This window comes from Rhinopithecus bieti, unplaced genomic scaffold, assembly GCF_001698545.2.
Source record: "Rhinopithecus bieti isolate Rb0 unplaced genomic scaffold, ASM169854v2 scaffold_13348, whole genome shotgun sequence".
NCBI classification, from domain to species: Eukaryota; Metazoa; Chordata; class Mammalia; order Primates; family Cercopithecidae; genus Rhinopithecus; species Rhinopithecus bieti.
The window spans coordinates 5,907,042-5,921,393 of record NW_016808764.1 but is presented as its reverse complement, the minus strand read 5'-3'; the positions used below and the strand labels follow the sequence as shown (position 1 = coordinate 5,921,393).

The following is a 14,352-nucleotide window of genomic DNA, read 5'->3' as shown; positions in this document are numbered from 1 at the left end:
CCCCCTGCAAGTCAGAGGGGCTGGCTCTGGCCTCAGCCAGCCCAGAGAGGGGCCCCCAGTGCAGGCAGCAGCTGAAGGTCCCTAGTGTGGGCGAGTGGGTTGCCGAGGCTGAGGACGGTGCTGAGGTGGTGGCCGCCATAACATTGTACCTCTCGTTCAGGTTAGGTACCAACAGGTTCTAACACTCTCAACCCTTCTACTCCAAGGTTTACAATGAGGCTAGGCTCAGACAACAGTATCTAGTTAGAATGGGCAACAACTCTGTTTTCACGAATGTTTCATGTAATGTTTACATTAGTAAAATATTTTCATAAGTAATGTTTTTATGTAACTGTTCTACATAAGTAAAACCGATTTTACAAAGTAAGTTATAATAGTAAAACGTTTTACAAATGTATGTTTTACATAAGTATGTCTTCTAAAAGTAAAACGTTTTTTCAAATTAATGTTTCTAGTAATGTTTTTCATTAAGTAAAACTATTTAATGTAATGTTTTACATAGGTAATGTTTCTTAAGTAAAATGTTTTACTTATTTTTAAGCGCCACCTTCTACTTATGGCAAGAGGTAATGCTTTTGGCATTTATGTTCATATGCGCTTAGTAAAAAGGTAAATTGATTTAAAAAAAATGTTTAAGTAACAAGTATTTACGTGTAGGAAAGTGGTTACAACGGTAGGCAAATAGCGGAAGTGTGTTGGTATTGGTGAGCGTCAACAGTCTGGCCTTGGATCATTGCCAATAAAAGAAGTGCTGCACAACTTTACGATGTTATGGTCAGATTTCCCCCAGTGATAGATGGTCTGGTTTGGAATGTATACACGTTTATGGAGAGGATTATCAGCATCAGTTCTAACCCAATTCCAAAAAGCAGTAGAACTGAGTCCTGTGTGCATGCAGAAAGGACACCCATTGTCATGCTTCGTGTCACCAGATTGCTGACTCAAATTGGCCCTGAATTCATGGCAAAATTTCCTGGTATAAATGCAAAACAATAAATTGTGGGAACTATTTAGTTTTCTTTTTCTTTCTTCTTTCTTCTTCCTTCCTTCCTTCCTTCCTTCCTTCCTCTTCCTTCTTCCTTCTTCCTTCTTCTTCCTTCCTTCCTTCTTCCTTCTTCCTTCTCCTTCCTTCCTTCCTTCTTTCTTTCTTTCTTCTTTCTTCTTCTTTTCTTTCTTTCTTTCTTTCTTTCTTTCTTTCTTCTTTCTTTTTTTTTTGAGACGGTATTTTGCTCTTGTTGCCCAGGCTGCAGTGCAATGGCGCGATCTCGGCTCACTGCAACCTTCACCTCCTGGATTCAAGCAATTCTCCTGCTTCAGCCTCCTGAGTGGCTAGGGTTACAGGCATGCGCCACCATGCCCAGCTAATTTTGTATTATTAGTAGAGACGGGGTTTCTCCATGTTGGTCAGGCTGGTCTCAAACTCCCAACCTCAGGTGATCTGCCCACCTCAGCCTCCCAAAGTGCTGGGATTACAGGCATGAGCCCACTGCGCCCGGCCCTGTTTCAGTTTTCTTATGAGACAAAACATCTGCTCACTCTCAGGGGCAATTTTTTTCCTGAGATTGGCTCATATAGCCCAGAGTCCTTGTGGATAATTGGAAGCGCAGCCCTGTGTATGCCTCTACTTACTGTTTTGACAAAAGACACATAAATGCTATTCATATGTCCAATTCTTAACATCCCCCTTCTGAATGAGAGGTTGCAAGAGGCTGACTCATCAGCTGTATGGGGTGTGCAAAACTTCTTTGTTGTTCTTAGCATAGTATTGCTTTTTGTTTGTTTGTTTGTTTTTTTTTGAGACAGAGTCTTGCTCTATTGTCCAGGCTGGAGTGCAGTGGCATGATCTTAGCTCACTGCAACTTCTGTCACCTGGGTTCAAGCGATTCTCTTGCCTCAGGCTCCCCAGTGGCTGACATTACGGGTATGTGCCACAATGCCCAACTAATTTTTGTGTTTTCAGTAGAGACGAGGTTTCACCATGTTGGCCAGGCTGGTCTCCAACTCCTGACCTCTAGTGATCCGCCTGCCTTAGCCTCCCAAAATGCTATTACAGGTGTGAGCCACCGTGCCTGGTCCAGTATTGCTTTTTGTTTGCTCAGGCTGGAGTGCTGTGGCAAGATCATGGTTCACTGCAGCTTTGACTTCCCACACTCAAGTGATCCTCCCACCTTGGCTTGCTGAGTAACTGGGACCACAGGTGCACACCACCATGCCTAGCTAATTTATTTTATTTTTTGTAGAAACAAGGATGGTGGGGGTGGGGGAGGGGTGATCTCACTATGTTGTCCGGGCTGGTCTCAAACTTCTGGGCTCAAGCAATCCTCCTGCCTTGGCCTCCCAAAGTGTTGGGATTAGAGGTGTGAGCCACCATGCCCAGCACAGTTCCTCCTTTTAATTAACAGTTTCAGTGAGATATAGTTCACATGTCATATAATCCATCCATTTAAAGTGTAGAATTCACTGGATTTCAGTATATTCACATTGTTCAACTATCATCACAATCAATTTTAAAACATCTTTATTTCCCCTAAAGAAAACTCCATGCACATTAGGAGTTATTTCTCATTCCTCTCTCCACCCTCCTTCTCCCCATCAGAAACCACTTATGTATTCTCTTTCTCTCTAGATTTGCCTATTTTGGATGTTTCGTATAAACCAAGCTTTTCCATCCTGTGGCTCGCAGGCCACAGGCAGCCCAGGATGGCTTTGAATGTGGCCCAACACAAATTCATAAACTTTCTTAAAACACTATGAGATTTTTTTTCCTTAGCTCATCAGCTACTGTTAGTGTTAGTCCACTTTATGAGTGGCCCAAGACAATTCTTCTTCTTCCAATGTGGTCCAGGGAAGCCAAAAGATTGGACACTCCTAATAAAAGCGAAATTGCAGGCTGGGCACAGTGGCTCATGCCTGTAATTCCAGCAATTTGGGAGGGTGAGGTGGGCAGATCGCTTGAGGTCAAGAGTTCAAGGCCAGCCTGGCCAACATGGTGAAACTCTGTCTCTACTAAAAATACAAAATTAGCTGGGCGTGGTGGCACGTGCCTGTAATCCCTGCTACTCGGGAGGCCGAGGCAGGAGAATTGCTTGATCTCGGGAGGCAGAGTTTGCAGTGAGCAGAGATCGTGCCACTGAACTCCAGCCTGGGTGAGAAGAGTGAAACTCAGTCTCAACAAACAAACAAAAAATGGAATTTCACAATACGTGGTCTTTTCTGACTGGCTTCTTTTACTTAGTGTGTTTTCAAGGTATGTTGCAGCATGCATTAGTGCTTCATTTCTTTCTATTGCTAAATAATATCCCATATTATGTTGAGACTACATTTTATAACTGAGGATATTTCAAATAATTTGTCTATACAAAAAATAATGTAATCTCAAATCTCCAATGACATAATTGACTGTTTATACCAAACAAAAGGCCAGGATAAAAAAGTTTGACAATGTACTATTTTGGAGATAGTATAGGGATGTAGTCACTTTCCAATGTTTTGGTTGTAGTAACAATTGATATTACTTCAGCCGGGAGCAGTGGTTCACGCCTGTAATCCCAGCACTTTGGGAGGCCGAGGCGGGTGGATCATGAGGTCAGGAGATAGAGACCATCCTGACCTCGTGATCCATTCATCATCAGTTGATGAATGGATCCATTCATCAGTTGATGGACAGTTTAGTTGTTTTACTTTTGGCTGTTATGATAATACTGCTATGAATGATCATGTATAAGTTTTGTGTAGAAATAGGTTTCATTTCTCTTGGGTATATACCTAGGAGTGGTCTTGAACTCCTGACCTGGGTCTGATGGTAATTCTGTGTTTAATGTTTTGAGGAATTGCAAGACTGTTTTCCAAAATGGCTACACTACTTAACAATTTCACCCATTGTATAAGGGTTCTAATTTCTCCATATCCTCTCCAAAACTTATTATCCATTTTAAAAAATTATTACAGCTACCTTAGTGGGGTGTAAAGTGATATCTTATGTTGGTTTCAATTTGCATTTTCCTGATAGCTAATGATGTTGAACACCTTCTCATAGGCTTATATATTGGCCATTAGATCCACTATATGGCCACTATATCTTCTTTGGAGAAATGTCTATTCAGATCCTTCACCATTTTTTAACTGGGCTATTTATCTTTTACTACTGAGTTGCAAGAGTTATTTATATATTCTGTACACAAGTCCCTTATCAGGCGGGACTTGCAAACATTTTCTTTCCTTCTCCGTGTGTGGTCTTTTATTTTCTTGATGGTGTCCTTTGAAGAACAAAAGTTTTAAGTTTGATGATGCCAAATTTGTCTATATTTCTTTTTTGTGTGTGTGTGCTTTGGTTTCATATCTAAGACTCTATTGCCTAATCCAAGGTCCTGAAGATTTGTTTCTATGTTTTACTCTAAGGACTTTATAATTCCAGCTCTATATTTAGGTCTTTGATTCATTTTGAATTAATTTATGTATGTAGTGTGAGATACATACTTCTATGTATGAATGAATCTAACTTCTATGTAACATACTTCTATGTAATCATACTTCTATGTAACAATGAATCTAACTTCATTGTTTTCATGTAGATATCCACTTGTCCCAGCGCCCAGACTATTCTTTCTCCCATTTAATTGTCTTGGCACTTTGTCTGATTTTTTTCTTTTCTTTTTTTTTTTTTGAGGCGGAGTCTCGCTCTGTCTCCCAGGCTGGAGTGCAGTGACCGGATCTCGGCTCACTGTAAGCTCCGCCTCCCGGGTTTACGCCTTTACTTTGTCTGATTTTTAAGCATTTCAATGAAAAGAAAGTTGAAATAAGTGGAGAGCTATACCATGCTCATGGATTAGAAGACTCAATAGTGTTAAGATGTCAGTTAACCTCTAGAGTCAACTCACTCCTAATCTCTAGAGTCTACTCAATTTCAACCAAAATCCCAGTAGAATTTTTGTAGACATTGACAAACTGATTCTAAAATTTATGTGGAAAAGCAAAAGAACTAAAACAGCAAAAACAAAACAGAATCAGACACACATGCATGTGTACACGTGCACACACATACACATGTCAAAACAAAATTTTTAAAAACTTAACGAAGAATAAAAACAAGTTAAAAGACATTTCTATGTGATATCAACACTTACTGTAAGTTGCATTTATCAGGACAGTGTGGTATTGGTGTAATGATAGATCTACTGATCATTGGATTAGGGAGCTCTGATAGACCTACAAATTTGCCAAGGTAATTCAATGAAGAAAGTGTAGTCTTGGCCGGGCACGGTGGCTCACACCTGTACTTCCAGTTCTTTGGGCCAACAAAGTACTGGGATCACTTGAGCCCAGGAGTTTGAGACCAGCCTGGGCGACACAGTGAGAGCTTGTCTCTATTTAAAAGAAAGATTAAAATGTAAAAAAAAAAAAAAAGAAAGTGTAATTTTTTTCAACAAAAAATGCTTAAACAAATAGTTGTCCATATTTTTTTGAAGGGAATCTTAACTCCTACCCCACACTATACGCAAAAACTAACTTCAAATGGTTCATAGACCTAATAAACTATAAAACACCCAGAAGAAAGCATAGAAGAAAATCTGTGGAACCTTAGGATATGCAAAGATCTTCAGATAGGACACTAAAATCATGAATCATAAAAAACTTATAAATTGTACTTTATTAGAATTAAAATCTGCTTTTCAAAAGACATGGTTGAGAGAACGAGACAGCAAGCTCCTGGGAGAAAATATTTGAAATACATATGTCTGACAAAGAATTTCTATGCAGGATATATAAAGAACTCTTACAACTAAATAATACAACAAACAGTTCAGCAAAAAAAATAGGCCAATGATTTGAATAGACAACATAAAAGAGGAAATATGAATGGCCCACAAGCACATGAAAAAATGCTCACCATCATTAGTCACTGGAGAAATGTGGATCAAAACCACGATGAGATATCACTTCACACCCACTAGAAGGACTGGTAGTATCTAGTGTTGGTGAGGATATGTAGCAACCGGAATTCTCCTACACAGCTGGTTGGAATGCAAAATGGTACAGTCACTTTGGAAGGCAGTTTGATATAGTTTCTTATAAAGTTGCCGGACATGGTGGCTCACACCTGTAATCCCAGCACTTTGGGAGGTCAAGGTGGGTGGATCACTTGACATCAGGAGTTTGAGACCCTGTGGCCAACATGGTGAAACCCTGTCTCTACTAAAACACAAAAAAATTAGCTGGGAGTGGTGCCACATGCCTGTAATCTCAGCTAGTTGGGAGGCTGAGACAGGAGAATCGCTTGAACCAGGAGGTGGAGGTTGCAGTGAGCCGAGATCGTGCCATTGAACTCCAGCCTGGGTGACAGAGTGAGACTCCATCTCAAAATAATAATAATAATAATAATAAAGTTAAGGAGGCCAGGTGCAGTGGCTCATGCCTGTAATCCCAGCACTTTCAGAGGCCAAGCCAGGAGGATTTCTTGAGCCCCGGAGTTTGAGGCTAGCCTTGGTAACATAGTAAGACCCTGTCTCTATATTTAAAAAAAAAAGTTAAATGGACACTTATCATATGACCCAGCAATTCCACCTTTACTTATCCAGGAGGAAAACATACGTTCACACACAGACTTGTACATATATGTTCGCTTATTCATAATAGCCCCTACCTAGAAGCAATTCACACGTCCACTAACAGGGGAAGAAATAAATAAATTACAGCATATCCATAATGGGATTCCATTCAACAATAAAAGGGAACCAACTATTGATACATAAAACATGGATGTATATAAAAAATATGTTGAGTAAAAAGCTAAACACATAAGAATACATACTATAGAATTCCATTATATGAATCCCTAGAAAAGATGAATTAATCTATTGTGACAGAAAGCAGATCAGTAAGTATCTGGGCCTTGGGTGAGTTGGGTTGACTAAAAGTTGTACAGGGAGCCTTTTGGAGATGATGAAAATATTCTAGATCTTGAATGGGATGGTGGTTCATTAAATGCATACACTCGTGAAAACTCATCAAACAATACACTTAAAATGGATGCATTCTATTATATGTAAATTACGTCTCAGTAAAGTTTTAACAAAAGACTTTAATCCATTGCCATTTCAAAATGGTGAGATTTTGCATTTTTTTAAAATGTGGATTTTCTTCATCTTTTGAAAAGTCAGAAAGATGTGACAGTTGTCCCCGCATGACCATGTTCTGCTAGAGTTGACTAGCAGCTGCTCTCCTTGGATGGCTAACATGTTCCCAGTTCACCCCGATTGTTCCCATTCCATGCTGTCTTATACCCAGCCCTCTTTACTCATTTTCATTAGCTGCTCTGGCTCATGTGGACATCAGACTTTGTGACTCCTGTAAATTGCAGGTCAGATTCTTTCATTAAAATCCCCTATACTTATTTTTGTAGCAAAACCTCAATTATTCAAGATTACGGGGAATATGGTTTCTGGTAGCTGGATTTTAAAGTTAATTGAAGGTTAACCTGAAAGTGGATTTGACTCTGGTTATTGAAAAATCTTACATGTTTCTGCCTCTGCAAAGGCAACCAGAGGACATGACTGACTCTTTATTCTCAAGCACCTGGCCAGGTGTAGGAGCCACAGGTGAGGTTTAGTGTCCAGGCCAGAAAAAGTGAAGAAGAGTTTTAGGGGAGCTGTCAGGATCTCTAGAGAAGCCAAGGCATACCTTGGACACAATTTCTATTTATAAATTCAAATATTATGTGCATTTCTAGCACCAAGATTTTGGTCTCTAAATACCATTCTTGACTAAAAGAACCAGGGCTTCTTAGAAAAATGGTTGCTACCAGCTTTGGTGTAGGAAATGTATAAAATGAGCCTTTCTCTTTTTTATTTTTATTTTTTATTATTATTTTTGACACAGCGTCTCAGTCTGTCGTCCAGGCTGAAGTGCAGTGGCACAATCACAGCTCACTGCAGCCTCAGCCTTCTGGACTCCAGCTATCCTCCCACCTCAGCCTCCTAAGTAGCTGGGATTACAGGTACGTGCCATCATGCCTGGCTAATTTTTGTTATTTTTATTTTTATTTTGGTAGAAATGGGGTTTTGGCATGTTGCCAGCTGGTCTTGAACTCCTGGGTTCAAGTGATCCTCCTGCCTTGGCCTCCCAAAGTGCTGGGATTACAGGTATGAGCCACTGTGCCTGGTCTATATGTTTTAAATGTTTAAATATTAACCATCTGGTACTTTAAAGAATTTTGCTGATCTCTGATTTACTATGTGATATATATTTGCACTAACTAAGAGGAAACCTGGGGCCGAGCACAGCGGCTCAAGCCTGTAATCTTCCAGCACTTTGGGAGGCTGAGGCAGGTTGATCATCTGAGGTCAGGAGTTTGAGACCAGCCTGGCCAACATGGTGAAACCCTGTCTCTACTAAAAATATAAAAATTAGCCGGGCATGAATGATGGGTGCCTGTAATTCTAGCTATTTGGAGGCTGAGGCAGGAGAATCACCTGAACCCGGTAGGGAGGCAGAGGTTGCAGTGAGCCGAGATCACACCACTGCACTCCAGCCTGGACGACAAGAATGAAACCCCATCCCCCCCCCCCCCCCCCCCAAAAAAAAAAGAAGGAAGAAAGAAGAGAAGAGAAGAGACAGAAAAGGAAAGGAAACCTGGCCACATGTGGTGGCTCATGCCTGTAATCCCAGTGCTTTGGGAGACTGAAGCAGGAGGATCCCTGGAGACCAGGAGTTTGAAACCAGCCCAGGTAACATATTAAGAGCCTCACCTCTACAAAACATCTACAAAATTAGCTGAGTGTGGTGGCATGTGCCTGTGGTCTCAGCTACTGGGGATGCTGAGGTGGGAGGATTGCTTGAGCCCAGGAATTGGAGGTTGCAATGAGCTATGATGGTATCATTGCAAGTTTAGCCTGGGTGACAGAGCAAGACACTGTCTAAAAATATAATAAATAGTAAAAAGAAATATTTCAAATGGGTATTTCATATAAATATTTATAAACTTGATTTTATTATTTCCCTCTAACTACCTGCTAATTCGAAGTTTTTCTAAGCATTGATCATTTGTATACCACTTTTGCAATTTTTGCTAAATCTGTGTAGCACTTGTATCATTATTTACTTAATAGATAACACCACATCATCTCACTTTTTTATTTTTGGCTAAAATAAACTCAACTTCCTCCTAGGCACTACTATGAATTCAAAGCCATATTACACCTATGAAATAACAGGTTTGATGTGCTGAGCCATTTTTTCCTAATGCACATTAACATACCTTCTTAACTATTCAGAAAAAGGTTCCTGTGAGAATCATTAAAAAAAAAAATCGACTGGGCGCGGTGGCTCAAGTCTGTAATCCCAGCACTTTGGGAGGCCGAGGCGGGCGGATCACAAGGTCAGGAGATCGAGACTATCCTGGCTAACACGGTGAAACCCCGTCTCTACTAAAAAATACAAAAAACTAGCCGGGCGAGGTGGCGGGCGCCTGTAGTCCCAGCTACTCGGGAGGCTGAGGCAGGAGAATGGCGTGAACCCGGGAGGCGGAGCTTGCAGTGAGCTGAGATCCGGCCAGTGCACTCCAGCTTGGGTGACAGAGCGAGACTCCGTCTCAAAAAAAAAAAAAAAAAAAAAAAAAAAAATTCATCTTGTTTACCACCCTTTGGGAAATGCCCTGTTAATTGTCTTTTACAGGCTGAAGCATGTAATGGTCCAAGGACATACATTCTCTTTCAAGGCATTTCCTGGTGTGGCTTCATGCAGTTCTTTTAAGTATATTGGGATAGGCATAATTATGCCCATTACACAGAGAACTGAGAGCACAGAGGGACTCAGAGGGACTTACCCACGGTCATGGTGAGTCAATGGGCAGGTCTGAAAATAGAAACCAGATTACCTGGCTTCCGGCCACCTCTCACCTACTCGCTCATACGGGACACCTGATACCTTGTACCTGTTCTGGTGGGTGCTGGGGAAATGTGAAGTGGAGCAATGCAGCTGGCCGTGTCCTCCATGTGCACCTATGAATCTCCTTTGCCCAATGCTGTGGTTCCCTGACATCTACGGGTGCTCCCAGAAAGCCAAACTCAGCATGACTAATGGAGACAATAGGAAAAGTGGCTTCCTCCACAACCCTCTAAGAGGGGGAGACATAAAGGTCTTATTTGAGCTGATTAGAGACAGTGGATGTTGTCAACATATATAGTTAAGTGAGAGCAAAGAAAGGGTAGAACAGTATATGAAGCCCACATGCATTTATGTTAAAAAAATATATATACAGGCTGGGCATGGTGGCTTACACCTGTAATCCTAGCACTTTGGGAGGCTGAGGCAGGTGGATCACCTGAGGTCAGGAGTTCGAGACTAGTCTGGCCAACATGGCAAAACCCTGTCTCCACTAAAAATAAAAATATTAGCTGGGCATGATGGCATACAACTGTAATCCCAGCTATTGGGAGGCTGAGGCAGGAGAATCGCTTGAACCTGGGAAGCGGAGGTTGCAGTGAGCCGAGCCCGCCCTCCGGACTGGGCGACAGAGACTCCTTCTAAAAAAATAATAATAACAATACAGGCAGGCTGGCACGGTGGCTCACTCCTGTAATCCCAGCACTTTGGGAGGCTGAGGCAGGAGGATCTTTGAGTCCACAAGTTTGAGGCCAGCTTAGGCAACATAGAGCTATTTGCTTGTGTCTGTGTAGTCCTTCTACCAGGTCACACAAGAAAGTAGTAATATGAGTTGCCCTCAAGAAAGGAACTAAGTGACTGGGGGAACAGGCAGAACAGGAGACATAAAAGAATTATTTACTCCTTTTGTACCTTTTGAATTGTGCAGCATATCAATGTTTAATCTATTTATTCAGTCAGCAAATATTGACTAATCATCCATTGTGTACTCCGCACCATTCTAGGTGCTGGGCATTTATCAGTGAACAAAACAGGCAATGAATCCCTGCCTTTGTGTAGCTTACATGTCCACAGGAAAGAGGAAAAAAAAATTTAAAAGAGCAATTAAAATTTTAAATGTGGACTGATTGGAATTAGATCCAAAAAATTTGTATAGCAGTGATTAGATTTGCAAAGATTGAACTGTTCCATAATACTAAGTATGGGCTGAGCTCTGGGGAAAAAAACACATTTATGTGCTGATAGAGTTGAAATTGGTGCAGTCATTTGGACAGCAATCTGGCAGTCCCTACTACATTTAAAATGTGACAACCCATGACTCCACAGTTCCACTTCATGTAGTAAGTGTGCTTTAGTGCATGCACGCATGTGTGCACAGTTTAAGGATGTTGATTGCAACACTGTAATACTCTCAAATGGGAAACACCTTCACCACTTATAATGAGGAGGTTGCAGAGGAGTGGATGGAGTGCAAACAGCTGCACCACAGGAACTGTGGAAGCAAAGCAAGGAAGAACAACTGCTGCAGGTTAAGGCAGGACTAGGGCAGTCTGGACAGGTGTGCCTCAGGGTTTCAGGTGAGCTGAGGTGTTGACGTTCTAGACCTCTGGGCGGCTGGAGCACCCCTGTCCCCCACTGCCTGCCCTCCTCTGCCACTGGTCACGTGCTACCTTGTCTCTTTACTGTAGTGTGAATTCTGTGCATACAGTATGCACGTATATACTCCATGACTCGAAAAAGGCTAGAAAGCACTGGTTTAGAAACACTTTATCATTCACTCCAGCCCTGAAATGTTAAGATTTTACAGCAATGTCACGCTCAGGTCAACTCTGAGTTCTCCGGTGGGTCACGGAGGTTCACGGTAAGGCAGTGTCGAGGTGGTGGCCACACTCCCACACCATGTGGAGATGTCCTCTGGGGTCGCTGCCCCACGTGTTGGGTGGTGTCTGGGGGATGTGGCTGTGCACGCTGTTGGGGGCATGTTGGTGGCTGTCCCACGGTTTCATTCCATGGTGTGGCAATGGCAGAGTCACCCTCTCATTCTGTGGAACAGGGAGCACCCTTACATGGTAATGAGTCATTCCCATCCACACCGCAGGCAAGCACAGCCCATCTGGGCGTTAAGGACCTGGATGTGGCTAGCATTCCCATTCAAGGGCAAACAGGGTAGGGTTTGGGAATTAGGCCCCAGTTAGGGTCTGGTTCTGCCATCTCCTTAAGAAAGGGGCTTAATCCATGACATAAATAGGTTGGTCTCTGAGTCTTTATTTTTAAATTTTAACTTAATTTAATTTTTAAATTAGAGATGGGGTCTTGCTGTATTGCCCAGGCTGGTCTCAAACTCCTGGGCTCAAGCAATCCCCCCACCTTGACCTCCCAAAGTGCTGGGATTACAAGTGCAAGCCATTGCATCCAGCCATGAGCCTTAATTTTACAATCTGCAAATGGGAATAGTAGTACCTGTGCCTTCTAGGTTGTTGTCAGGATTCAATAAGATAAGGCATGGGAAGCAGTTTGCACAGTGCCTGTCACAAAGTCAGTGTTCATAAATGGCAAATATTGTTATTTTTTAAAATTATTATTCTTGTTATTAACATTTTATGGAAGGTGTAGAATTATTCAAAATGGCCCTGGGTGTTTCCCATGGGTGGTTGGAGCTGTCATTCACAGAGAAATGGCCAAGCGGAGAAGAGGTCTCCAGGCTCTGCTTCTCGTGGGACTGCGTCACTCCCTGGCAGCGAAATCCCACACTCCCCAAGGTCTCTAGTTGTCCCAGATTCCCCAATGGCTGGCAGCTGGCTTTCCCAGACAGCAACTGCAAACAGCTGCACCTAAACCCAGCCTGCCTGGCCCTGGTGGCCATCTATGCTTCAGTAATAAGGCCACTTTCTTTCTTTTTCTTTTTTTATTTTGAGACCAAATCTTACTCTGTTGCCCAGGCTGTAGTGCAACGGGGCGATCTCTGCTCACTGCAACCTCTGCCCCCCAGGTTCAAGTGATTCTCCTGCCTCGACCTCCCGAGTAGCTGGGATTACAGGCACCTGCAGCCACGTCCGGCTGTTTTTGTATTTTTAGTAGAGACAGGGTTTCGCCATTTTGGCCAGGCTGGTCTTGAACTCCTGACCTCGTAATCCACTGCCTCGGCCTCCCAAAGTGCTGAGATTATAGGCATGAGCCACCGCACCCAGCCAACAAGGTCACTTCCTACACTTGGCTCCTATGAAGGAAGACCCGTGAGACTGAGGTCACCCCACTAGGATGGAATCCTCACCATGTCAGCAGGTGCCCTGGCCCTGGCAATGCCTATCTGTGGGATTACAGGGAGCCTAGGAGACAAAAAACATCTCTGCCAGGCATGGTGGCTCATGCCTGTAATCCTAGCACCATGGGAGGCCGAAGCAGGAGGATCACTTGAGCTTAGGAGTACGAGATCAGCCCGGCAACATAGTGAGATCCCGTCTCTACAAAAAACAAAAAATGTCTCTACAGGGTGCTGTGCTTCACTCCTGTAATTCCAGCACTTTGGGAGGCCGAGGCGGGTGGATTACCTGAGGTCAAGAGTTCAAGACCAGCCTGATCAACATGGTGAACCCTTGTCTCGACTAAATATACAAAAAACTAGCTAGGCATGGTGGTGGGCACCTGTAATCCCAGCTTTTCGGGAGGCTGAGGCAGGAGAATTGCTTGATCTCAGGAGGCAGAGGTTGCAGTCAGTCGAGATCACGCCACTGCACTCCAGCCTGGGCAAGAGAGTGAAAGTCCACATTAAAAAAAAAAAAAAAGAGCTGGGCATGGTGGCATGTGCCTGTGGTCCCAGCTGCTCAGGAGGCTGAACTGGGAGGATCATCTGAGCCCAAGAGATTGAGGCTGCAGTGAGCTGTGATTGCACCACTGCAATCTAGCGTGGGCAATAGAGCAGGACCCTGTCTCTAAAAACAACCCAAAAAACGAAAAGATGAGAGATCCCATTCCTCAGAGCTCAGCACACCTTATCACAAACAAACAAAAACCCACCCCCACACAAAACATCTCTGTGTTGCTGACTTTGGCCTTGTGGGTTTCCTTATAATGCCCTGTCCTTAGCTCACACTTCATGGTGGTGTAAATTCATCCCACCCCTTTACATGGCCAGTGTTGATCCTACAAAGAGGCCCCTGTTGAGGCAGAACTCAGACCTGGAATAGATGCCCCTCCTCCTGTGCTAATTCTGAGCTATGATGGTGCTGTGGTCTGAATGAATGTGTTCCCCCACCAAATTCATATTTTAAAAAGAATTCATATGTTGAAACGAGGCTGGCTTTAGGAGATGTTGAGTCATGAATCATGAGTGGGATTAGTGCAGTTTTAAAAGTGACCAGGAGGCTGGGCATGGTGGTTCATGCCTATAATCCCAGCACTTTGGGAGGCCAAGGGAGGTGGATCACCTGAAGTCAAGAGTTCGATAAAAAAAATTAAAAAAAAAAAAAAAAAAAA

At 42.9% G+C, this 14,352-nt stretch overlaps 1 protein-coding gene across 3 annotated transcripts in view; it reads right to left on the bottom strand.

Annotated features, from left to right (window-relative positions):
* SCNN1B (sodium channel epithelial 1 subunit beta) overlaps positions 1-14,352 on the bottom strand; it is an 85,683-nt gene that overhangs the window by 37,528 nt on the left and 33,803 nt on the right. The window contains exon 2 of one of the 3 annotated variants that reach the window (XM_017887149.1): positions 5,888-6,011. The exons of the other annotated variants lie outside the window; for them this stretch is intronic. The gene's annotated coding sequence lies outside the window, so the exon portion shown is untranslated. The remainder of the gene's footprint in view (positions 1-5,887; positions 6,012-14,352) is intronic. 3 annotated transcript variants of the gene reach the window in all.